The sequence below is a fragment of the Pan troglodytes genome, chromosome 7 (genome assembly GCF_028858775.2).
Source record: "Pan troglodytes isolate AG18354 chromosome 7, NHGRI_mPanTro3-v2.0_pri, whole genome shotgun sequence".
Taxonomy (NCBI): Eukaryota; Metazoa; Chordata; class Mammalia; order Primates; family Hominidae; genus Pan; species Pan troglodytes.
Window position 1 is genome coordinate 151255249 of NC_072405.2, and position 26530 is coordinate 151281778.

Sequence of the window (26530 nt, forward strand, 5' to 3'; positions counted from 1 at the left end):
AATAGACTGTATGTTACTAAATTCGACCTCTGAACTTTATCCCTCTCACTTTACTAAATAACAGCAGGTGAGCCATTTCCTTAATGACAAAGGTTGGGTGACTTTTCCCCTTCTAATGTGGATTACTACCTTCCTTACTGATCTTGTGCCTCTACTCCAGTCATCCTCCTACCATCTAAATCTGTTCTTGCTGCCCTAGGACGTAAAAAATTTATATCAGAATCAAGTGCAAACTGCTTTGATCCTGCCCAGTATCGACTGCATATCCTTCTCTACCCGACCCAACCTATTTCTCCAGATGTGATAAAAATATTCAGTTCCACAAAACCCCAGCCTCTCACATCTCCATGCCTTTGCACATGAGTGGAATCCACTTCCCATCTTTCGCTGAAAAACACTTTACAAAGAGGTCACCACATCTAGTCCACAGCCAGTTTTTACATGGTTCCTGGACTAAGAATGATTTTTACATTATTAAAGCGTTGAGGAGAGGGGGGAGGGGGAAGAAAGGAAGAAAAAAATTAGAGGAAATGCGATAGGCTGTATGTGTATATGCGGCCCCGAAGGCTGAAGTTTCTACCCTCCGGCCTTTAAGAGGGGAAGTCTGCCGACCCCTGAGGTTGGGCATCACGAGGGACTTCCCCTCCAGATTGTCAGAGCACGCTAAGAGACAACTGCACACATCATGCTGCATGCCAGGGAACTATAACAGTCTCACTCCCCTCAAGTCTATACCTTCAGGGCTTAATACCGTACCAGGCACAAAACAGTATTTTTTAAATGGCGAACAAATGAATTAACTGAATGAACCAGCTCAAGAACTGGTGAAATCACATTAAATGGAAAGGACCTGTGCCTTTAGTAGTAAAACACTACTTACGTCTGTTAAAGATACTATTAACAACATTAGCACCTTACGTTTGTATACCACTCTACACAGTAACTGCACATATAACCTCAAAGGCTAAAACCATAAAAACTACACTTTATAAATAAGGACATTGAGAAGCACAGAAACTAACTTGCCAGAAGTCACATGACTAAAGGCAGAGCCAATATTTGAAGTTGGGTCTTGTTTCTTAGATAAAATGCATTTTCTCTTAAACAGACTACACAACTACAATATCTAGACACTTACACAATAGACTACACAACTACAATATCTAGACACTTACACAATACCTCTCTACAAAAATCACAATACCTAGACACTTCAATTACTAATGCCTGAGATTCAGGAGACAGATAAAATTTAATTTCTGAGCCACTATTTAACTATGATAATTTTCAAGTTAATGCTACTTTCTGGGGAGAAAAAAATGAAATGGACACCCAAAATAAACACTAGGCTAAAAGGTCCCAGAATAACCACAAGCTAAAAATTTTCTTTTTTCCTTAAGAATCAGTCCTTGGGAAAGCAACACAAAATTAAACAGCTTAATTAACAAATGCCACTGAAAGGAAAGCAGCTGCAGTCACAGCATGAACTCCTTGCCTGTCAGCTAAGCTAAAACAAACTGGCAGTTGAGGCAGTCACTTGTCTTTAAGCTTCAGTTTGGGTAGAACAGAATCCAAAAGCTGATAATGTACATTAACACCTCAACTTCAGCCAGAAAACAACACAAGTGTTTCCAGAGGCAGAAAATAGAAACTCTATTAACTTTTTAAAAAGCCTAATAATGTCAGTCTAATCTTTTTTTCATAACTAAGGTATAACTTAGGCATAGCTGGAGTTTAAGTGGCTAGGTACCTAAAAGTTTCTGAGTTGAGACCAAGATTTTAGCCAAATTCTACTACAATATAGGTCTATTTAAGACAACATTAATTTCAAAGAATTGGTAACATACAGAACACATTTTCTGACTACAATCCAATTCTAGAAATGTCACAAGATACAATGAAAAAAAGCTCATTTGTTTGTAATTTATCAAACACTTTAAAATAAATAATGAATCATCAAAGGAATCAGTAGAATTTACAAAATATGTCTAAATATTAAACTTCTTTATTAAATAGAACAATAAATGCTTTATGGGCCAGGTGTGGTGGCTCCTGCCTGTAATTCCAGCACTTTGGGAGGCCAAGGCGGGAAGACTGCTTAAGCCCAGGAGCTAGAGACCAAGTTTGGCAACATAGTGGGACCCTATCTCTAAAGAAAATTTAAAAATTAGCCAGGTGTGGTAATGTGTACACCTGCTAGTCCCAGAAACTCAGAAGGCTGAAGCAGGAGGATCGCTTGAACCTGGGAGGTCAAGACTGCAGTGTGCAGCATGGGCGCAGTAGCTCATGTCTGTAATCCCAGCACTTTGGGAGGCCAAAGTGGGCAGATCACGAGGTCAGGAGATCGAGACCATCCTGGCCAACACGGTGAAACCCCGTCTCTACTAAAAATACAAAAAATAGCTGGGCATGGTGGTGCACACCTGTAGTCCCAGCTACTCAGGAGGCTGAGGCAGGAGAATTGCTTGCACCTAGGAGGCGGAGGTTGCAGTGAAACGAGACAGCACCACTCCCCTCCAGCCTGGGTGACAGAGCAAGACTGTCCAAAAAAAAAAAAATACTGCAGTGAGCTGTGATCATCCAACTGGACTCCAGCCTAAGTGACAGAATGAGACTTTGCCTCAAAATAATAATAATAAATGCTTTATGAACTAAATAAAAATACTTCACATCAAAACTTAGCCCTTGGATAAAGAGAGAGTCCTTAAAAAAATCAAAACAATAAAAAGTACTCATCATAAAGGAAAAAAGAAATAAAGCTTATGATATTAAAATTAAGAACTTTAGTTCCCTACAGTAACCAAAACAGCATGGTAGTGGTACCAAAACAGAGATATAGACCAATGGAACAGAACAGAGCCCTAAGAAATAATGCCGCATATCTACAACTATCTGATCTTTGACAAATCTGACAAAAACAAGAAATGGGGAAAGGATTCCCTATTTAATAAATGGTGCTGGGAAAACTGTTTAGCCATATGTAGAAAGCTGAATCTGGTTCCCTTCCTTACACCTTATACAAAAAATTAACTCAACATGGATTAAAGACTTAAATGTTAGACCTAAAACCATAAAAACCCTAGAAGAAAACCTAGGCAATACCATTCAGGACATAGGCATGGGCAAGGACTTCATGTCTAAAACACCAAAAGCAATGGCAACAAAAGCCAAAATAGACAAATGGGATCTAATTAAATTAAAGAGCTTCTGCACAGCAAAAGAAACTATCATCAGACTGAACAGGCAACCTACAGAATGGGAGAAAATTTTTGCAATCTACTCATCTGACAAAGGGCTAATATCCAGAATCTACAATGAACTCAAACAAATTTACAAGAAAAAAATCAAACGACCCCATCAACAAGTGGGCAAAGGATAGAGAAGACATTTATGCAGCCAAGAGACACATGAAAAAATGCTCATCATCACTGGCCATCAGAGAAATGCAAATCAAAACCACAATGAGATACCATCTCACACCAGTTAGAATGACAATCATTAAAAAGTCAGGAAACAACAGGTGCTGGAGAGGATGTGGAGAAATAGGAACACTTTTACACTGTTGGTGGGACTGGAAACTAGTTCAACCATTGTGGAAGTCAGTGTGGTGATTCCTCAGGGATCTAGAACCAGAAATACCATTTGACCCAGCCATCCCATTACTGGGTATATACCCAAAGGACTATAAATCATGCTGCTATAAAGACACATGCACACATATGTTTATTGCGGCACTATTCACAACAGCAGAGACTTGGAACCAACCCAAATGTCCATCAGTGATAGATTGGATTAAGATAATGTGGCACATATACACCATGGAATACTATGCAGCCATAAAAAACGATGAGTTCATGTCCTTTGCAGGGACATGGATGAAGCTGGAAACCATCATTCTCAGCAAACTATCGCAAGGACAAAAAAACCAAACACCCCATGTTCTCACTCATATGTGGGAATTGAACAATGAGAACACATGGACACAGGAAGGGGAACATCACACACCGGGGCCTGTTGTGGGGTGGGGGGAGGGGGGAGGGATAGCATTAGGAGATATACTTAATGTTAAATGACAAGTTAATGGGTGCAGCACACCAACATGGCACATGTATACATATGTAACAAACCTGCACGTTGTGCACATGTACCCTAAACCTTAAAGTATTAAAAAAAGAAAAAAAAAAAAAAAGAACTTTAGCTCCAAGACACCTCACAGGTAAAAAAAACAAACCACAAACTGGAAGAAAATATTCACAACACATAATGATAAAGGATTGCAATCCACACATAGAAAGAACAGCTACAAGTCAATTAAAAAAAAAAAAAAGGCCAGAAACTTAATAGGTCCTTCACAGAAGACAAAACAGATAGCAAATATATTAAAAGTGGCTCAACATCATTACTAATAAGGGAAGTTCAAATTAAAGCCACAATAAGATATGACACAACCTCCAAAATGACAAAACTGAAAAAGTCAGACAAAATAAACTACAGACAAGGATGTGGAACAACAGGAGTGATACGGTTTGGCTGTGTCCCCACCCAAATCTCATCTTGAATTGTAGCTCCCACAATTCCTATGTGTTGTGGCAGGGACCGGTGGGAGGTAACTGAATCATAAGGCGGGCTCTTTCCCGTGATGTTCTCGTGATACTGAGTAAGTTTCATGAGATCTGATGGTTTTATAAGGGAGAGTTCCCTTATACAAGCTCTCTTGACTGCTGCCATCCGTGTACAATGTGAGTTTGCTCCTCCTTCCCTCCTACCATGATTGTGGGGCCTCCCCAGCCATGTGGAATGTAAGTCAACTAAATCTCTTTCCTTTCTAAATTACCCAGTCTCGGATATGTCTTTATCAGTAGCGTGAAAACAAACTAATACAAGGAGTCATTATATTAGTGGTGATATAAATTGGTATAACTACTTTGGGAAGCAATTTGGCAGTAACTAGTCAGGTTGAAGACTGGCCAGCCCTATAACTCAGCAATCACACTCCTAGATACATAGGCTATGCACATCCATGTCTATGAGCAATAAGAGTGTTCACATTTGTGTGGCAGTGTTTGCAGTACAGCAAGAGACTGCAAACAACCCAACTGCCCATCAATTGTAGGCTAGATTACACAACAGTGAAAATGAATGAAAACTATCATACAGCACCTAAGTTTTAAAATCAGAGAGCAGGATGGGAGGAAAAAAGAAAATCAAGTCATATAAAGACATATAGCATGATACCCTTAGTATAAAGTTCGGCTGGGCACGGTGGCTCACGCCTGTAATCCCAGCACTTTGGGAGGCCGAGGCAGGCGGATCGGATCACGAGGTCAGGAGATCGAGACCATCCTGGCTAACATGGTGAAACTCCGTCTCTACTAAAAATATAAAAAATTAGCCAGGCATGGTGGTAGGCGCCTGTAGTCCCAGCTACTCGGAAGGCTGAGGCGAGAGAATGGTGTGAACCCAGGAGGCGGAGGTTGCAGTGAGCTGAGGTCACGCCACTGCACTTCAGCCTGGGTGACAGAGTGAGACTTCATCTCAAAAATATAAAAAATAAAATAAAGTTCAAAACAGACAAAACACGAAGAAATGGCAAAAACAGGTATTTGTCCTTCAAGTCGCCTGCTTGGGACTCTTCCAAGTCTACTTTTCCTCTTTCTGGCTCTAAACCTTTTTTTTTTTTTTTGAGACAGAGTCTCACACTGTCGCCTGGGTTGGTGTGCAGTGGCGCAATCTTGGCTCACTGCAACCTCCACCTCCCAGGTTCAAACGATTCTCCTGCCTCAGCCTCCTGAGTAGCCAGGATTACAGGTGCCCGCCACCATGGCCAGCTAATTTTTTTTTTTTTTTTTGTATCTTTAGTACAGCTGGGGTTTCATTATGTTAGCCAGGCTGGTCTCGAACTCTTCACCTCGTGATCCGCCCACCTTGGCCTCCCAAAGTGCTGGGATTACAGGCATGAGCCACCGCACCCAGCCTCTAAAGCTTTTTAATAAACTTCCACTCCTGCTCTGGAAAAAGAAAAAAAGAAAAGAAAAAGAAATGGAAAAAAACAATATCATTCAATGACCACTGTTTTAAATGTCAGGGATTCAACAGGGAACAGAGAAACATTTTGCCCTCAGACTTTATGTCACCACCAAGAGAGAAAGAAACTAAAAAGTAAGTAAAATACAAACAGTAACAGATGGTGAAAAGGGCTTGAAAAGAAATGAAACACTGAGCGGGGCCAAGGAAGGATGTCTTCAGGAGAGGTGACATAAGGCTTCACTTACAGAGTGGCACCGGTGTGAGGGGTGGGAGTGGGACGGGACAGAACCTGTGGGGCAGGAGGGAAGGGTATGTGATCAGGGAACACACATTGGCCTTTCAAGGGCATGGGAAAATCCCACTGTTGAAGCTGGGCAGGAGGTACCTAGGAGTTTGCTTTGTTATCACCCTCTACACGAGAACAGCAAACTATGACCCACAGGCCAATGTGGCCCCACTTGTTTTTGTACAACCTGTGAGCTAAAAATGGTTTTACATCGTATATGGTTAAAGAAACTAAAACAATAATGTTTCACGGCATGTGAAAATTATAGAAAATTCAGATTTCAGTGTCTAAAGTTTTACTAGACACAGCCAGCTCATTCCTTTACATACAGCCCATGGATGCTGTAGCACTGTACAGCAGAGCTGAGTACTTGTGAGAAGTCACAGGTGGCCTGCAAAGCCTAGAATGTTTACTGTCTAGCCCTTCACAAAGAAAGTCTGCTAGCCCCTGACCTAGGGCATAACTAGGGACTTAACCAGGCTGACTTGGGTGTCCTTCCTCCAGGTTCTCAGAGCTCAGAGCATTCTTGAAGAAGGTAGAGATTATCTCTACCTTATATTTTACACATATTCTTTTGTATTTCTTCAGTTTAATCATTTTTTGAAAAAGATTAGCATATTTCTTTCATAAATCTTGCTCTATTAAAGCTCCACCCTTCACCAACTCAATTAAAAAAAAAAAAACAATGACTCAGTTAAAAACAGACATGTACTGCTATCAGGAACATTAAACCAATACAGCAAAGCATAGCAAGCTACAGTTTATTTTGATTCAAGTACAGTTTTAAGAAAAGAACCTTCCAACTAAAGGCTCCAAGTCTGTGGAGAGTCCCCACCGCCTTGCTTAGCTCACTGGATCATTAAGATACACATTGGATCATTAAGATAGATACACACTGCATCATTAAGATAGATACGGGGGCTGGGTGCGGAGGCTCCCGCCTGAAATCCCAACACTTTGGGAGGCCGAGGCGGGCGGATCACAAGGTCAGGAGTTCGAGACCAGCCTGACCAACATGGTGAAACCCCATCTCTACTAAAAATACAGAAATTAGCCAGACATGGTGGCGGGTGCCTGTAATCCCAGCTACTCAGGAGACTGAGGCAGGAGAATCGCTTGAACCCGGGAGGCGGAGATTGCAGTGAGCCGAGATAGCACCACTGTACTCCGGCCTGGGCAACTGAGCAAGACTCAATCTCCAAAAAAAAAAAAAGAAAGAAAGAAAGAAAGAAAGAAAGAAAGAAAGAAAGAAAGAAAGAAAGACAGACAGACAGACACAGGACAGTCAGCTGCATCACCCACTCACAGAAGAACCTTAGAAAAGCAGCAGAGCTATATTCAATTCCTTCCCTATCTTTTTTAAAGAAATGCATCATGAATTATGTCACATTTTAGCAGGAGTTGTCCAATGTTAGCATACGTTTTCAGAAGCAAGTTACTTCACAACTTTTAAGTATGAACCAGTACCTTTAAAGAGTTAACAATACTTATTAAATAATAACCATGGCTGAAAGCGGTAATGAATAAACAGGGAATTCATTACAACATTGTTTCTGTATATGTTTGAAAACTTCTACAAGGTTTTCAGATTGAAGCTTTGTATTTTAATTTTAGTTATTAAATATGCATTTAACAGAAAAGTCACAGAATTCTCACTTGAAAGAATTCTATCTTTCAAAATCCTTGGTACAAAATATAGTTTTCCATCATCCTTACTAGTGGAAACTAAAAAAAGAAACAAACAGATGCTTATTTTAAAATCTAGGCCGGGTGTGGTGGCTCACACCTGCAATCCCAGCACTTTGGGAAGCCGAGGCAGGCAGATCTTCTGAGGTCAGGAGTTTGAGACCAGCCTGGCCAACAGAGCAAAACCCTGTCTCTACTAAAAATGCAAAAATTAGCCACACATTGTGACAGGTGCCTGTAATCCCAGCTACTCGGGAGGCTGAGGCAGGAGAATTGCTTGAACCCAGGAGGTGAAGTTGCAGTGAGCCAAGATCATGCACTTCAGCCTGGGCAACAGAGTAAGACTCCATCTCAAAAAAAAAAAAAAAAAAATCTTTGTTAAGGCTTTCATCAATGATCTGAGAAACTGAAAGGATATTCACCTAAAGGAATACTATGTAGTTGTATTATTTTAAAGTTTTCCAAGTCCTTGTTGAAGCCCCAATACAAACACCTACTTCTTCAATGTGTAAGAAAGGCATTATAACTGGTAAACTTGTCCATGTGCCTGCCAGTCTTTATGAAGACGGATGGTGTATTCCTCCAGTACAAGAAGGCTGGTTCATCACTGTCCTAGAGAGAGGGAAGTGAAGGAAGGAAGGAAGGAAGGAAGAAGGAAGGAAGGAAAGGAGGAAGGAGGGAAGGAGAGAGGGAGAGAAGAAGGGAGGGAGGGAGGTGCAATTTTACAAACTGAGCAAAGATGCAGGGAAGACTGAGCACTTTGAAAACTGGCAAACTTTTAATGTAAACATTTACTTTTAATAACTGTTACCTTTCATAAAGCGTTTAATAAGACCAAGCACTGCCGGGCACGGTGGCTCAGGCCTGTAATCCCAACACTTTGGAAGGCCAAGGTGGGTGGATCACCTGAAGTCAGGAGTTCAAGACCAGCCTGGCCAAGACGGTAAAACCCCGTCTCTACTAAAAATACAAATATCAGCCGGGTGTGGTGGCATGTGCCTGTAATCCCAGCTATTCGGGAGGCTGAGGCAGGGCAACTGCTTGAACCTGGGAGGCAGAGGTTGCAGTCAGCCGAGATCATGCCACTCCACTCCAGCCTGGCAGCCTGGGCGACACAGCAAGACTCTGTCTCAAAAAAAAAAAAAAAAAAAAAAAAAGACTAAGCATTACATGATCATGTAGTACAATCACATGCCACACAAGGAAATAGAGATTAGAAAACTTAACAAACAAGCCCAAGATCATAGAGCCAGGATTATGACCCCAACGCCATGCCCTTAACTACCGCAATCAACAGTGGTTATTCAACTTTCAAACTAAGACTCAGTGCCACCTTGCAACCCACACTTTGAAAACCAGTGCCTTGCTACTCCAAGTATGGTCCACAGACCACCAGCCCTGGCATCACCTGGGAACTTAGGAAAAATGCAAGTCTGAGCCCTTCCCAGACAGACTGAATTAGAACTTAAAATATAACGAGATCCCTGGGTGGCATGTATGCACATTAAACGCTGAGAAGCCTTCATATAGTGCCTGCACACACTCTATTTTGAGGTAGTTTCTCCAATTCAAATACATATCCTAGAACGGTTAAAGGGAGCTTTCTTCTCTTCTGCTTGCTGTGATCCCAAACCAAAGGTAAACATGTGCTGGCAAGCTACCCCAGGTGGCGATGAAGAGTGGCCCTAACCTTTCCTCCACACCCATCCTCAGTCCCACTCCTTCATCTTTACCGCCCCTCTTGTACAGAGCCTAAACCACAGCTCAACTTACTGACTTATCTGAACCCTTCCTCCTCCTAGAGTAATAGACAATAAGGGAATGACTCCACTCAACATCCCCCGAGTTCCTTGAAATGTGCCCAGGAACTACCAAGCATGAATCTAGTGCACGGTTAAATTGGCAGAAGGGGACAGCTGGGACTACTTCAGGCATGTCCTCCGACCCTAACAACTGTGGACAAATAATCAAAAGATTGGTACTCTGTGAGCTAGAATGAGAGATCCCAACACAACTGTAATAACATTATATTACCAGTTAAAAGGAAATACTGTGTGAATGGACAGAATATCCTGACATAGCTTTTCATCTTCTTTTTTTATTTTTTTATTTTTGTGAGATGCGGGTTTCAGTCTGTCACTCAGGCTACAGTGCAGTGGCATGATCATAACTCACTGCAGCCTCAACCTTCCGGGCTCAAGCAATACTCCCACCTCAGCCTCCTGAGTACCTGGGACTACAGGTATGCACCACCATGCCCAACTAATTTTGTTAAATTTTTGTAGGGACAAGGTCTCACTATGTTCCCCAGGCTGGTCTCAAACTCCTAGACTCAAGTGATCCTCCCGCCCAGGCCTCCCAAAGTGCTTGAATTACAGGCATTGAGTCACTGTGCCTGGCCTCATGACATTTTTAAAAATCTATGGTTTCAGCTACCTCTCTTGATACTAGAAATCAAATTTAAGATGCTTCAAACCAATCTCCACACGGTTCTCATCAACATCCAGGCTTTCGCCCATGTTTTTCTTCTCCTTAGAACCTTTTCCCCCATCCTTCCCCTCTCCACTTGGCTAATTCCTCTCCCCACTTGGCTAATTCCTATTGTTCCCTCAACAGTGGGTGCTGTGACACCCCCGCCAGAATGCCACAGTGCCCTGCAACTTTGCACAGCACTATGACTGCCTAAGGGCAGGGATGGCAGGGCAGGTGCAATGGGAGACACTGGGTCTAAGACACAGATCAACATATAATAAATGCTTTCACAAAATTTCTCAGTTAAAACTGACATATTTGTAAGTTAAAATATCAATACTTAATAGTTATCTACTGAGTGTGCCACAGATTCACATTTCACCACCTAAATCAGTCTTAAGAATCTACACTGTACCTTAGGGATAGATTTCACAGTCTATTAAAGGAACTCAATCATCTGTCTAGCTATATAGATTCCAAAAAATTCAAACTTTAAACAGCAAGGATACCCATATTAGTGGTTTTCAAATGCAGATCCACGTACCAGTGCAAGTCCCTGATGAGGTTTTGATAGTCAAGCCATATCTATCCACTAGAACTTTCTGCAATGATGAAAATGTTCTATACCAGCGCTGCCCAATGTAGTAGCCACTAGCCACATGTGGCTAATGAGCACTTGAAATGGGACTAGTGTAACTGAGGAATGGGCTTTTCAACTTCGCTTAACTGTAATTAATTTCAATTTAATTGGCCACATGTGGCTAGCGGTTACCATATCAGACATCAGGTTCAGGTCTAGACTCTGGAGTGAAATAAAAAAGAATGTGTTTTGGCTTCTTAATTTCAAGCAATGTTATTTGGTCCAACCCTCCTTCTGAAAAAGACTAAAAGAAAATATGGACAGAATATTTTTATAATCTTCAAAGCAACCACAACCTGACAAGACAAGAAATAAATAACAGGCAAAAATTGAAGTGAAACCAGGAAGTCAAAGAGATAAGCACAGAAACTACCTCTGCCCTCAGTGCACTTGCCAATTCTGAAAAGTCTCAACTTTCATTTTTAAGACAGTGCAGAGAGGGGGAGACAGGAATAAAAGACTGGGTCCTCCAAAACATATAACCCAAAACCCCACTACAGTAAGCAAGAACCCAAAAGGCTACACACCTCCAGAGAGTAAAACAGTAATGAACCAACTATCCAGCAGAACTAGAGCTATGAGGGGTCCAAACAATCTCAAGCCTTGAATTCGGTTTAAGGAGATCCCACACTGGCTGACGCAAAAGTAAGTGTTCTCTGGAGGAAGCGACCCTCATTCCAGGCCTCAAAAGAATCCTACAAATCATTTGGATCCAAATCTTATACCATAAATGAAAATTAAATCATAAACCTAAAAGTAAAATCTAAAACTTCTAGGAGAAAAAAATCAGAAAAACCTTTGTGGCCTAGGATTAGGCAACTCTTAAATATGACACATACACAAAAACACAACCCGTAAAGCAACAAACTCATAAATGGGACATCATCAAAACGTATAATTTATGCTCTTCAAGCCACTGTTAAGAAAATGAAAAAGCCAGCCATAACCTGGGAGAAAAATATAGTATGTATCTGATAAACAATTTGTATCCAGAATATATAAAGAACTCTCAAAACCCAAAAAAATGGAGGAAAAAAACACCTTTTTTAAAAATTTTCTAAGACAGAGTCTCATTCTGTCTCCCAGGCTGGAGTGCAGTGACACGATCTCGGCTGACTGCAACCTCTGCCGCCCAGGTTCAAGCAATTCTCCTGTCTCAGCCTCCTGAGTAGCTGGAATTACAAGCGTCCGCCACCATGCCCAGCTAATTTTTGTATTTTTAGTAGAGATGGGTTTTCGTCATGTTGGCCAGGCTGGTCTCCAACTCTTGACCTTAAGTGATCCACCTGCCTCGGCCTCCCAAAGTGCTGGGATTATAGGCGTGAGCCACGGTGCCCAGCTAACAACTTTAAAATGCATAAAAGATTTAAACACAGAGATATGCGGATGGCAAATAACCATATAAGAAGATGCTCAACACTATCAGTCATTTGAGAAACGCAAATTAAAACCACAATGAAATTCCATTACACACTGAATTAAAATGGCTAAAATGTACAAGACTGACAATAACGAGTGTTGCCCTAATGATGCAGAGCAACCAGAACTCTCATCCACTGCTGGTGGGAATGCAAAATGGTACAACTCTAGAAGACAGTTTGGCACTTTAAGAATTTCAACAGGCCAGGTGACGTGGCTCACTCCTATGACCCCAGCACTTTGGAATGCCAAGACTGGAGGATTGCTTGAGCACAGGAGTTTAACACCAGCCTGCGAAACATGACTAGACCTCGTCTCTACAAAAATGTTTTTTTAATTAGCCATGTGTGATGGTGAGCGCCTGTAGTTCCAGCTACTCCAGTGACTGAGGTCAGAGGATCACTTGAGCCTGGGAGGTTGAGGCTGCAGTGAGCAGTGATCACACCACTGCACTCCAGCCTGGAAAACAGAGTGAGACCCTGTCTCAAAAAAAAAAAAGTTAAACATACACCTACCATATGATTCAGCCATTCCAGTCCTAGTCCAACCATTCCCAAGAGACAGGAAAGTCTATACCCATACAAAGCCTTGTACAAAAATATTCAGAGATCTATAATAATCCAGTTCTCCACGAATAGATGTAGACCTTCAATGTAATCCCAAACAACATCTGGAAGAATTATTTTAGAAGTTGACAAGTAATTCTAAAACATATATTGATCTGCAAAAGGTCAAGAACAGCCAAGGTACTCTTGAAGAAGAGACAAGTAGGAAGGGTTCCACAATGAGATAAGACTTATTATAAAGCTATAATAACTTAGACAACTTAGTGCTTGTGGAATCAAAGAATCTAAAAACACAGAGTCTAAAAGACACCCACATGGCTGGGCATGGTGGCTCATGCCTGCAATCCCAGCACTTTGGGAGGCCAAAGCAGGCGGATCACAAGGTCAGGAGATGGAGACCATCCTGGCTAACACAGTAAAACTCCATCTCTACTGAGAATACAAAAAAATAGCAGGGCATGGTGGTGGGCGCCCGTAGCCCCAGCTATTCGGGAGGCTGAGGCAGGAGAATGGCGCGAACCCGGGAGGCGGAGCTTGCAGTGAGCCAAGATCGTGCCACTGCACTCCAGCCTGGGTGGCAGAGCAAGACTCCATCCCAAAAAAAAAAAAAGACACACACGTATACGGACAAGTGATTTACAACAAAGGTGGCGCTGCAGAGAAGTAGGGAAAAAGATACTCTTTTCAATAAATGGTGTTGGGATAACTAGATGTCCACATATTAAAATGAAGTTGATTTAATCCCTTCCTTACACTATACACCAAAATCAATTCCAAGTGAATTACACAGTTAAAGATAAAATGCAAAATTATTAAACATTTAGAAAATAACAGAGGAATTACTTCACAGCCTCAGGGTGGGGAAGACAAAAAAAAGGAGGAACTATAAAGAAAAAGACTGATAAACTGGACTACATTAAACTTAACTTCTGTTTATCCAAAAAACACTTTTGAGGCTGGGCACAGCGGCTCACACTTGTAATCCCAACACTTTGGGAAGCAAAGGCGGGAGGACTGGTTGAGCTCAGGAGTTTGAGACTAGCCTGGGCAACATAGGAAGACCCTGTCTCTAAAAAAAAAAAAAAAAAAAAATTTAAAATTAGCCAGCAGGGTGATACACCTGTATTCCCAGCTACTCAGGAGGCTGAGGGAGGAGGATTGCTTGAGCCCAAGAGTAGGAGGCTGCAGTGAGCTATGACTGCATCACTGCACTCCAGCCTGGGAAACAAAGCAAGACCCTATCTCAAAAAAACAAACAAACAAAACAACTATTGAGAGTCAGTGAAACCGCATGCCACAAAGCAGGAGACAGTGGCAAGATATATAAACCAACAAAGGACATGGATTCTGAATATATACAGAAGCTACAAATTAATGAATTAAAAAAAAAAAAGAAGACCTAATAGAAAAATACAGGCACTTGGCAAAACAGTAAATGCAAACGGCCAGCAAATTTATTTTAAAAAGTGCAACCTCGGCTGGGCACGGTGGCTCACACCTGTAATCCCGGCACTTTGGGAGGCCGAGGCGGGCGGATCACCTAAGGACAGGAATTCGAGACCAACCTGACCAACATACAGAAACCTCATCTCTACTAAAAATACAAAATTAGCTGGGTGTGATGGTGCATGCCTGTAATCCCAGCTACTCAGGAGGTTGAGGCAGGAGAATCGCTTGAACCCAGGAGGCGGAGGTTGCGGTGAGCCGAGGTTGCACCACTGCACTCCAGTCTGGGCAACAAGAGCAAAACTCTTTGTCTCAAAAAAAAAAAAAAAAAAAAGAGCAACCTCATTATAATCAGAAAAAGGGTATTTAAAACCACAAGGCGGTACATTATAGAAACCATCAAAAGGGGTAAAGAGGGGAGACAGGTTCTAAGAGCAGAGAAGAGGAAACAGTGCTGAAGTAACCAGAGAAAATGGTCAATGATTGGAGCCTAACCTTTTAGTGACAAGTAACAGAAGAATCACTTATTTACTAACATTTCCTGAAAAGCTACTATAGGCCAAGCACTCTTAAAAGTACATTTAATGGTCATCGCAGAATATAACTGACTGTAAGTTATAACTTTAACTTTCCTTGACCAATTTTTTTTTTTTTTTTTTTTTTGAGATAGGGTCTCCCTCTGTCACCCAGGTTGGAGTGTAGTGGTGTGATCATGGCTCACTGTAGACTTGACCTCCCAGGCACAAGCAGTCCTCCCACCTCATCCTCCTGAATAGCTGGGACTATAGGCATGTACCACCACACCTGGCTAATTATTATTATTATATTCTTTGGGAGAGACAAGATCTCACCCTGTTGACCAGGCTAGTCTCAAACTCCTGGGCTCAAGTGATCCTCCCACCCTGGCCTCCCAAAGTGCTGGGGTTACAGGCGTGAGTCAACATGCCAGGCCAACAAATTGTCTCAAGAAGAAATTGTTCCAGGCTGATTTTCCCACCATCTCATTTCTATTATTTTTGCTTTCATTGAGCTGCACAGTTGAGTGAAAGATCACAGTAGGAAATTCATGTGGAAACATCCTTCTCATTGTTTTTAGATTACATTATTTTAATTTTGTTTATCCCTACTTTTCTTCTCTATCTTGTTAACTTTCATATACTTAAATACCCTTTACAACAAAGACTATACAATAAAGTCATTTTAGTCTTTCTAATTGCCTCCCTTCAGATATTTGATCTTTCCTGAAACTCTTTACGGGGCTTTCATATATCTATATTCCTCAATTATCAACATGCTGAAAACCCAGAGAATGGACGGGAGACTCTTTTTCACTCCTTACATTATTTACTGACCACCTATAATGATATTATGATCAAGCTGTGGGGGACTCAAAGATACTTAACAGATAATACAGAATCCTCATCTCTGAGCTCACAACATTCTGTCTGGCAAGTTATGCGTCTAATTCTGCATAAGATATAACAGATTTAAGCGACATCACCAACTTCATCCTTGTGGACTGTCTAATTTTTATTTACCCTTTTCTTGGGAGAAAAGGGCAAAAGGCAAAAGAATGTATAGAATTTAGGCAATAATTCAACACCAGGAATAAAAATCAATTCACACAATACAGCTTCATTAGTTACCCCAAGACTTGGCAATCACCCTGACCCTGTTATTATATGCTAGCCAATTTTTCAGCACCAAAACAAAACCACCAGGGAGCTTGTGCCTTAAGCACCAACATGTACACATACTCTCCTGATATTTGCCAAAAGCCACAAGTCCAAGAGCCATACAAACTGCTATTTCAATGTAAAATTGTTCATTCAAATTGCAAACCAAGATTAAAAATAATTAATCAGTATCAATCAGCATAAAACATTCAAAATCCCTAACAAAAGCAGTTTTGAGATCTTTCCAAGATTTTGAAAATCCTAAAAAACATATTTAGATTCCTGAAGTGAGGGCAATCTCCTTAGCAAATCTAAGTGGTCAAGAAGACAACATACACACATACCTCAAATTAAGACTAATTTTTGCCTCCTATGACTTGCATTTCTTTCAAAACACCCTAAAGCAGTGGTTCACAAACGTTAGCATGCATCAAAGCACCAAGATGGCAAGTTTAAAAACCTTGCGAGGCCAGGCATGGTGGCTCATGCCTGTAACCCCAACACTTCAGAAGGCCAAGGTGGGAGAACTGCTTGAGCCCAGGAATTCAAGACCAGCCCTGGCCACATGGTAAATACCCGTCTCTACAAAGTATGCAAAAATTAGCTAGGTGTAGTGGCATGCGCCTGTAGTCCCAGCTACTCAGGAGGATCACCTGAGGTTGGGAGGTCGAAGCCGCAGTGAGCTGTGATCACGCACTCCAGCAAGACCCGGTCTCAAAGAAAAACAAAAAAATTAAAAATGAAACAATAGGCCAGGCACAGTGGCTCATGCCCATAATCTCAGCACTTTGGGAGGCAGAGGTGGGCAGATCACCTGAGGTCAGGAGTTTGAGACCAGCCTGGCCAACATGGTGAAACCCCGTCTCTACCAAAAACACAAAAATTGGCCGGGTGTGGTGGTGTGCGCCTGTAATCACAGCTACTCAAGAGGCTGAGGCAGGAGAATTGCTTGAACCCGAGAGGCAGAGGTTGCAGTGAGCCGAGACTGCGCCACTGCCCTCCAGCCTGGGCAACAGAGTGCGACTTCATCTCGGAAAAAAAAAAAAAAAAATACAAAAATTAGCTGGGCGTGGTGGCATACCCTTGTAGTCCCAGTTACTTGGGAGGCAGAAGCAGGAGAATTGCTTGAACCCTAGAGGTAAAGGTTGCAGTGAGCTGAGAAAGTGCCACTGCACTCCAGCCTGTGCCACAGAGCAAGACTCCGTCTCAAAAACAAAACAAAATAAAAAAGCTTGCTGAACACCACCCTCAGTGTTTGATTCAAGAGGCCAGAGGTGGGGCCTCAGCACTTGCATTTCTAGCAAGTTTCTAGATGATAGTGATGCTACAATTCCGTCACTACTCTGAAAACCACTGAAAGCCCCTGGAGCTTACTGGAACGTGTGCGTGAACAGTGTGAATGAGTTACCCCCTCACACTATAGCAAGACTATGGTGGAATTCACTGAGAGGCAAACTGCAAAATCTCAGGGAGAGATTCTGTACCCAAATGTTGACTTCCATTACCTGAGTGAATGTATTTTGAACTGTCACTTTCAAAATGTTTTATCTGAACAGTAGCACAGCAGCAAAAGACTCTGAACAAGGTCAAGGATGAGCGGCACAGTGCATAACTCACACTTCAACATTAAGAAGATGTTTGTTCTTTTAAATGGTTTAGGGGCATAATGTTAAACCTTTGTAAAGCATCCAATTAATCCAGTTGATTAGCAAAAGATACATTAGAGCTTCTGGACCAGTAATCAAAACTTCCATCATTTTGTGTCACCTCAAACAATTTTCCATGTCTTCAGAACTTAGGATGAGTCCCAAACAATTCCTACAAGATTGATTTCTAGAAAAAAAGTTCCAAAATTATGAAAGAGCAGAGCAATATTTTTTTCCTGGCCCAAGTCTGATAGTAGTAATTTTAAATACAGTAGACAAAGGTGAAAAAGATAACTCCAAGTTCTTCCCTGGTATCAAGCCCTATGTGAGTCTGAGCTCAGATGATCCGCTGGCCTCTGCCTCCCAAAGTGCTGGAATTACAGGCATGCGCCACCGTGCCTGGCCCCTATGTGATTTTTAAGTGACGTTCTTTACCAGGGCAAACAAAACAGTAGACACCTGGCTGATGCAAGTAACAGTTCTCCAATAATCAATACACCTGGGTTCTTTCATTTACTCATTCAATAAATATTACTGTGTAAGACACTGGTGATTCAATAATGTATAAAACAAAGTTTATGCCCTCGTGGAGCTTACATTCTCACAAGACAACACACATTTCACTACAAAATATGTAACACATAAAACTGTTAAGCTCTTTCATTGGACCAACAAAGACAAACATGTAGTGTTTTGGTCAAGAGAGACACAGACACAACAAGCACCTACAGTTCACAGCAGAATCCAAACCCAAAATGCAGGAATTTTAATAAGAATATGAGGGCAAAAAAGAGACCCTAGGCACAGATAACCCACAAACATGACTTTTTTTTCTTTTTTGAGACAGAGTCTCACTATGTCGCCCAGGCTGGAGTGCAATGGTGCAATCTCAGCTCACTGCAGCCTCGACCTCCCAGACTCAAGTGATCCTCCCACCTCAGCTTCCCAAGTAGCTGGGACTACAGGCACACGCCACCACATTCATCTAATTTTTGCATCTCTTGTAGAGACCAAGTTTTGCCATGTTGCCCAGGCTGGTCACAAACTCCTGGGCTCAAGCGATCTGTCCACCTCGGCTTCCCAAAGTGGTGGAATTACAGGTGTGAGCTACCGCACCCCACCCAAAGGTATGATTTTTGTCATTTATCTGTTTCTGAAAAAAATGAATTTATAGTAAAGAAAATGTATATCAGTAAGATTCGGGTAGGATTTCAATTAAATAAAATTTAATTAAACATTGTAAGGAAATACTTTCATGTTCTTAAAAACATGTAAACTTTGTAGTGATGCTACTAGTGTTTCTCTGAGGCTTCCAACTGCTAAGGGGGAGGACAGTGCCACTAAGGCAAAAACAACTATTTCCTGCTTTTGTCTATAAACCATTTCATTAGAGTATTTATGCAAATCAAGCTAAAATTAACAGCATTTACTAAAAAGTTTTTAAAAACTTAAGATTTGCAGCAACCCTGCATCGAGCAAGTCATCAGTGCCATTTATTCAACAGCATGTGCTCACTTTGTGTCTCTGTGCTACATTTTGGTAATTCTCACAATATTTCAAACTTTCTCATTATTATTACATCTGTTGTGGTGATCTGTGAACAGGGATCTCTTTTTATTTTTAGAGGCAGGGTCTCACTATGTTGCCCAGGCTGATCTTGAACTCCTGGCCTCAAGCAATCCTCCCAAAACAATGGATTACAGGTGTGAACCACTGCACCTGGCCTATGATCAGTGGTCTTCGATGTTACTACTATAGTTGTTTTGGGGGGACCATGACCTGTACCCACATGAGATACACATTTACTCTATAAACATGTGCATTCCCACTATTCCACTTACTGGGCCCCTGTCTCTTCTGCTCTCCTCCCTCTCCTGTGGCCTGCTATTCCCTGAGATACAAGAATACTGCAATTAGAACAATTACTAATTCTATAATGGGCCGAAGTGGGAGGATCATCTGAGGTCAGGAGTTCAAGACCAACCTGACCAACATGGAGAAACCCCATCTCTACTAAAAATACAAAATTAGCCTGGTGTGGTGGTACATGCCTGTAATCCCAGCTACTCAGGAGGTTGAGTCAGGAGAATCGCCTGAACTGGGAGGCAAAGGCTGTGGTGAGCTGAGATCTCGCCATTGCACTCCATTCTGGGCAACAAGAGTGAAACTCTGTCTCAAAAAAAAAAAGGGGGGGGGACAGGCACGTGGCTCACTCCTATAATCCCAGCACTTTGGGAGGCCGAGGTGGGTGGCTCACAAGATAAGGAGATCAAGACCATCCTGGCCAACATGATGATGAAACCCTGTCTCAACTAAAAATACAAAAAATTAGCCAGGCATGGTGGCACGTGCCTGTAGTCCCAGCTACTCCAGAGGCTGACGCAGGCGAATCACTTGAACCTGGGAGGCAGAGGTTGCAGTGAGCCGAGATCGCACCACTGCACTCCAGCCTGGCGACAGAGCAAGACTCCGTCTCAAAAAAAAAAAAAAAAAGAAAAGAAAAGAAACTCTATAATGGCCTCAAAGTGTTCAAGTGAAAGGAAGAGTCCCGCCTATCTCACTTTAAATCAAAAGCTAGAAATGATTACGCTTAGTGAGAAAAAACGTCAAAAACCAAGATAGGGCCGGGCACAGTGGTGATGCCTGTAATCCTAGCACTTTGGGACAAGGTGGGCGGATTGCCTGAGCTCAGGAGTTTGAGAACAGCCTGGGGAACATGGCAAAACCCCGTCTCTACTAAAAAAACAAACAAACAAAAGTAGCTGGCCATGGTGGTGCATGCCTGTAGTCCCAGCTACTTAGGAGGCAGAGGTTTCAGTGAGCCAACATTGCATCACTGCACTCCAGCATGGGGCACAAAGCGAGACTCTGTCTCAAAATAAATAAATAAAATAAAATAAAATAAAAAAGATAGGCCAAAAGCGAGGCCTCTTGTGCCAAACAGCCAAGTTGTGAATGCAAAGGAAAAGTTATTGAAGGAAATTAAAAGTGCTACTTCAGTGAACACGCAAATGATAAGAAAGTAAAACAGCCTTAGCCGGGTGCAGTGGCTCACACCTGTAATCCCAGCTACTCAGTAGGCCGACACCCGAGAATCACTTCAACCCGTGAGTCAGAGGCTGCAGTCAGCCAAGATCGCGCCACTGGGTGACAGAGTGAGACTGTGTCTCTTAAAACAAAACAAAACAAAACAAAACAAGAAAGGAAAAGGAAACAGCCTTATTGTTGATATGGAGAACGTTTTAGTGGTCCAGATAGATCAAGCCAGCCATAACATTCCCTTGACCCAAGGCCTAACAAGGCCTAATTCAGAGAAAACTCCTCCTCTTCAATTCTGTAAATTGATGTGAGGAAGCTACAGAAAAGCTGGAAGCTAGCAGAGGTTGGTTTGTGAGGTGGAAGGAAAAAAGCCATCTCCACAGCATAAAAGTGCAAGGTGAAGCAGCAAGTGCTGGTGGAGAAGCTGCAGCAAGTTATCGAGAAGATCTAGCTAAGATCACTGATGAAAGTGGCTACACTAAACACATTTTAAATGAAGAAATCACCTTCTATTGGAAGATGCCATCTAGGACTTTCATAGCCAGAGAGATGAAGCCAATGCCTGGCTTTAAAGCTTCAAAGGATGGGCTGACTCTCGTTAGGGGCTAAGGCAGCTGGTGATCTCAAGTTGAAGCCAATCCTCATTTCCCATTCTGAAAATCCCAGGGTCCCTAAGAACGATGCTAATTCTACTCTGCCTGTGCTCTACAAATGGAATAACGAAGCCTGGATGATAGCATATCTGTTTACAGCATGTTTTACTGAATATTTTAAGCCCACTGTTGAGATCTACTGCTCAGAAAAAGATTCCTATCAAAATATTACTGTTCATTGGCCAAGTACCTGTTGTCCAAGAGCTCTGAGAGAGATGTACAAGGAGATGAATGAGGTTTTCATGCTTGTTAACACCACATCCATTCTACAGCCCATAGATTAAGAAGACATTTTGACTTTTAAGTCTTAAACATATTTCATAAGGGTATAGCTGCCTTAGATAGTGATTCCTCTGATAGATCTGGGCTAAGTACATCGAAAACATGCTGGAAAGGATTCACCATTCTAGATGCCATTAACATTCATGATACATCAGAGGAGGTGAAAATAGCATTATGAACAGGAGTTTGGAAGAACTTGCTTCCAACCGTCATGGATAACTCTGAGGGATTCACGACTTCAGTAGAGAAAGTAAATGCAGATATGGTAGAAATAGCAAGAGAACTAGAATTAGAAGTGGAACCTGATGATGTGACTGAATTGCTGCAATCTCATGATAAAACTTGAACGGATAAGGAGTTCCTTCTTAGGGATGAGCAAAGAAAGTGGTTTCCTGAAATGGAATCTACCCCTGGTGAAGATGCTGTGAACATTGTTGAAATGACAACAAAGGATCTAGAATATTGCATACACTGATTGATAAAGCAATGGCAGTGTTTAGGAGTATTGAGTCCAATTTTGAAAGAAGTTCTACTGTGGATAAAATGCTTTCAAATAGCATCACATACTCTGGAGAGATCTTTAATGAAAGAACGAGCCAACTGATGTGGCAAACCTAATTGTTGTCTTATTTTAAGAAACTGCCTGACATCTCAGCCTTCAGCAACCACCACCCTGATTTGTCAGCAGCCATCACCACTGAGGGAAGACCATCCACCAGCAAAAAGATTATGACTTGCTGAAGGCTCAGATCATCAACAGTATTTAACTAGGTCATGTACATTAGCTGGGCACAGTGACTCATGTCTGTAATCCCAGCACTTTGGGAGGCCAAGGTGGGAGGATCACTTGAGCCCAGGAGTTCACGACCAACTTGTGCAACATAGGGAGACCCCATCTCTACGAAAAATGTAAAAATTAGCTGGGAGTAGTGGTATGCACGTATAGTGCCAGCTACTCAGGAGGCTGAGGTGGGAGGATCACTTGAGCCCAGGAGGACCAGGTTGCAGTGAGCTATGATTGCACCACTGCACTCCAGCCTGGGTGACAGAACAAGACCTTGTCTCAAAAAAAAGAAATGTACATTGCTTTTTTAGACATGTTACTGCACACTTACTATAGTGTAAACCTAACTTTTATATGCACTGGGAAACCAATTTGTGTGACTCATTTTATCGCAGTGGTCTAGAAACAGACCAAGATATGCCTATACTACAGGAACTAAACTTCTCAGATGTTTTTCACTAGCAAAAAAGAAAAATTCACTTCAAATATGATACAAACAGTATAACTTTTAATGTTACTGAAATTTAAAACAAGAATTGATCTAGGTCTAAATCTACATCAGTTTAGAATGCCTAAACTGAAAATGTTAAATTTCAAAACTGAAACTTTATAAACACTTTGAAATGCATCTTTTGTAACTCAAGATAATTTTAATTATTCAAGGGGAAAAAGGTTTCCATAACCTTTAGAGATATGAACTAAGATCCTACCTCTCTAACTCAAATCAACATTCAGGAAAGGACAGTTTTCAAAATTATTTTTTACATTATAGAATACAACATAAATAATTTCATCTACAGGACCTAATCATTTTTTTTTAAGGAGGCTACCTTTAAAACAACAGGATCTTCAGGCCGGGCGCAGTGGCTCACGCCTGTAATCCCAGCACTTTGGGAGGCCAAGGTGGGCGGATCATGAGGTCAGGAGATCGAGACCACCCTGGCTAACACGGCAAAACCCCGTCTCTACTAAAAAATACAAAAAAATAGCCGGGCGTGGTGGCGGGCGCCTGTAGTCCCAGCTACTTGGGAGGCTGAAGCAGGAGAATGGCATGAACCCGGGCAGTGGAGCTTGCAGTGAGCCGAGATCGCGCCACTGCACTCCAGCCTGGGCCACAGGGTGAGACTCCGTCTCAAAAAAAAAAAAAAAAAAACTATTTTCTTAGACAATTTCTCCAACTCCCTAGAAAGAACAGTTATCTGACTAGCTGGAGAACATGATTTTGAGGACTGAGGGAGTAAGTTATGTAATTTCCATCAAGAAGCATGGTGCTTTTCAGAAAACATTTTAGTATAAAACGTTTTAATGATCCTCACTGCCTCCTCACAATTTCACTGCTGGATTCATGGAACTTCACTCCTAATCTAACATTATTCACTTTCAATGGGCTTCCAGCCTCAAATAATAAGGCTTTTTAAGTCCCATCTCCTCTCAGAGTTTGCCCCAGTATTCTTTGCCCCAAACCGTAAACATGGAGTTTTGATTTCCATGTCTTTATTTAACCAATGACTTGCTTCTTGATGCATCACCACTGAATGATGTATGGGTCCTTCTAATCAGCGTCTACACTGAAGTCTTAGGTGATTGTCGGCTCCCTTATAAAGGAAACGTGTTTTAAATAATCTGTGCCTGTGTTCATTATTAAACTAGATTATTTGATAGTGACCTGAAATTCTTTAAAGGAAAACGTTGTAATATTGATCTTGTTGTTTCTGCAGTTTAATAAACAAGAAGGTTCAAAGTGATGGTAGGTTCAGCCTGTTTTTCCCCTCCAAGGATAACCACAAATACAAAACACAAAGATATTGGGACACAAACATCCTTAAAATGTTGCTTGTTTGAATATCATAGGGCTTTTCTAATTAATTGGCTAGTATAACTGGATGAAAATATTATCTATACTGTACCCCAACAAAAATACGTTGAATGCTAGTTTACTTTTATGTGTCTTGTAACTAGTTCATCCATGTGCTTGCATCGCACTGTTCATAAGTTTTCAAATATGGGACGGAGTGCTCAACTCTCGAAGACATCATTTTCATTACCCGTTTCCCAAATAAAATATTAAGGTTGAGGCTCTGGTATTTCATTTCAAATAGTACTGGTCTGTTTTTCCAGCCATGAAAACGTTTACATTCTAAGTAAAAATCCTAGCGATGGTTAAGTCTTAAATACAAATCCCCAAACTCTTGCACTGCCTTCAGCTTTCAGCTTGAATGTATAACCAGTTCCCATAATTACTACAATATTACTATTATCTTAGTCTCATTGCCAAAAACCCAGCTGCAGGCTAACTATGCAAGAATGAGACACTGTTGAAATGACTCGGAAAAAAAAAGAAACTTTACCCTCACTGAATTTAGCTACAAAATTCTGCAATTAAATGAAACCAATTCACACACACACACACACACACACACACACACACACACACCTTCTTCTAAGAAAGAACAGGATGCCGCTACACAAGGAACCCAGAGAGAAATTCGGCAAACAGTTGCGCCTAAGCCACCGCGGCAGAGTCGGGGGCTGGGGGCGGAGAAGAGGAGAAAACTTGGGAAGCACAATGACTCCAGTGAGGACTTCAGTGAGGGCTCCAGGGCTCCCGCCAAGAAACCCACGGGGCTCTACCAAACTTGCGGGTTTGCGTTCGGGGACACGGCGGGCTTGGGGCTCGGGCACCGGCAGGCCGCTCGGAGCCCACCCTTGGCTGCCCGCGAGGCCGCGCCCGGGGACGGAGGTCGGGCCGTCGCGAGCCTCCCTCTCGCGTCCGGGCGAACCCTGCCGGCGTCTCTGCGATTTCCCTCTTCCTCCTCCTGCCTCTCCCCTTTTGTTTTTCAGGCATTGGGTCCGCTCCGGCGGAGGCCGGCCCGTCCTCCCCGCGCCTCTGTCCGCCCTGCGCGCCCCCAGAGCCCCGGCCTCCTCGTCTTCCTCAGGCCCCTCGGCCTCTCCGCGCGCCCGGCCTTTTCGAAAGCCGCCCCCCCCATCCTCCTCACGTCTCCCGGACTCCCCACGTCCCCCAGCCTTTCTGTCTTCCCCGAACCCCTTGGCCTCCCCGCGCGCCCCCAAAACCCCCGACCTCCTCGAGCTCCCGGCCTCCCCACGTCCCTCAGCCTCCCAGTCTTCCCCAAGCCTCCCGACCACCCAGCGCCCCGAACCCCCGCCTCCCAGCGCGCCCCCTGACCTCCTTAAGCCTCTCGGCCTCCGCGAGGGCCCCCAACCTCCTCACGGCCACCGGCCTCCCCTCCTCCCAGAACCGGGGCCGGGGGCGCGGGAGGGGCCGGTCTCCGCCGCATCCGCCTCGGGACTGGTTGGGCGGCCCCGCTCTGCCCCTCCGCCCTCAGGGCCGCGGCCCAGCCCACGACCGCTGCACAGAAGGAGCCCGCCCAGCCCCCCGACCCGCGCCCCGCGCCCGGCGCCCCGCACTCACTCGGACCGCGGCTCGGCGCCGTGAAGCGAAGGCAGACGACGACGGGGCGGCGCTGGGCGACAGCAGCCGCGCTCCCTCCCACGCCTCACGCCGCGGGCTCACAGTGGTCCGGGACCGGCGGCGGCGGCGGCGCGGGCTTGCGCCCTCGAGGCCGTGCTGCGTCGGCGCGGGCCCGCGCGCGTGCGCGGCAGCCGGCTGAGGCGCGCGCCCTCTCTCGGCAGCGCACGCCCGACCCGGTCTCAGTCCGGAGTTGCCGCCTCTCGGGGGGACTGGGCATGCGCGCCGCCCCCGCGCATGCCCAGCGCGCCGCTAGGCTCCGCTCGCGTAATTTGTCCTGTAGTGACCGCGCCGGGGTTTCGGGGTGGCCCGAGGCTGCGCGCGGGCGTGGCGGCCGGACGGGGAAAGCCCTGGTCTCGGGGGTGGCCGGGGTCGCCCCGCCGAGCGGACATCCTGGGGTCCCACCCGCCGCGCTCTCCGC

The 26530-nt window shown here is 43.4% G+C and overlaps 1 protein-coding gene across 43 annotated transcripts in view; it reads right to left on the reverse strand.

Annotated features, from left to right (window-relative positions):
* PTK2 (protein tyrosine kinase 2) overlaps positions 1-26314 on the reverse strand; it is a 343777-nt gene extending 317463 nt beyond the window's left edge. For 11 of the 43 annotated variants that reach the window (XM_063816600.1, XM_063816591.1, XM_063816589.1 and 8 more), the window contains exon 1: positions 26053-26238. The gene's annotated coding sequence lies outside the window, so the exon portion shown is untranslated. Of the gene's footprint in view, positions 1-8496; positions 8612-25806; positions 25932-26052 lie in introns of those variants that run through there. The other 32 variants (XM_054657502.2, XM_054657500.2, XM_054657501.2 and 29 more) reach the window with 12 other exon arrangements.
* Between the last annotated feature and the right edge of the window lie 216 nt (positions 26315-26530).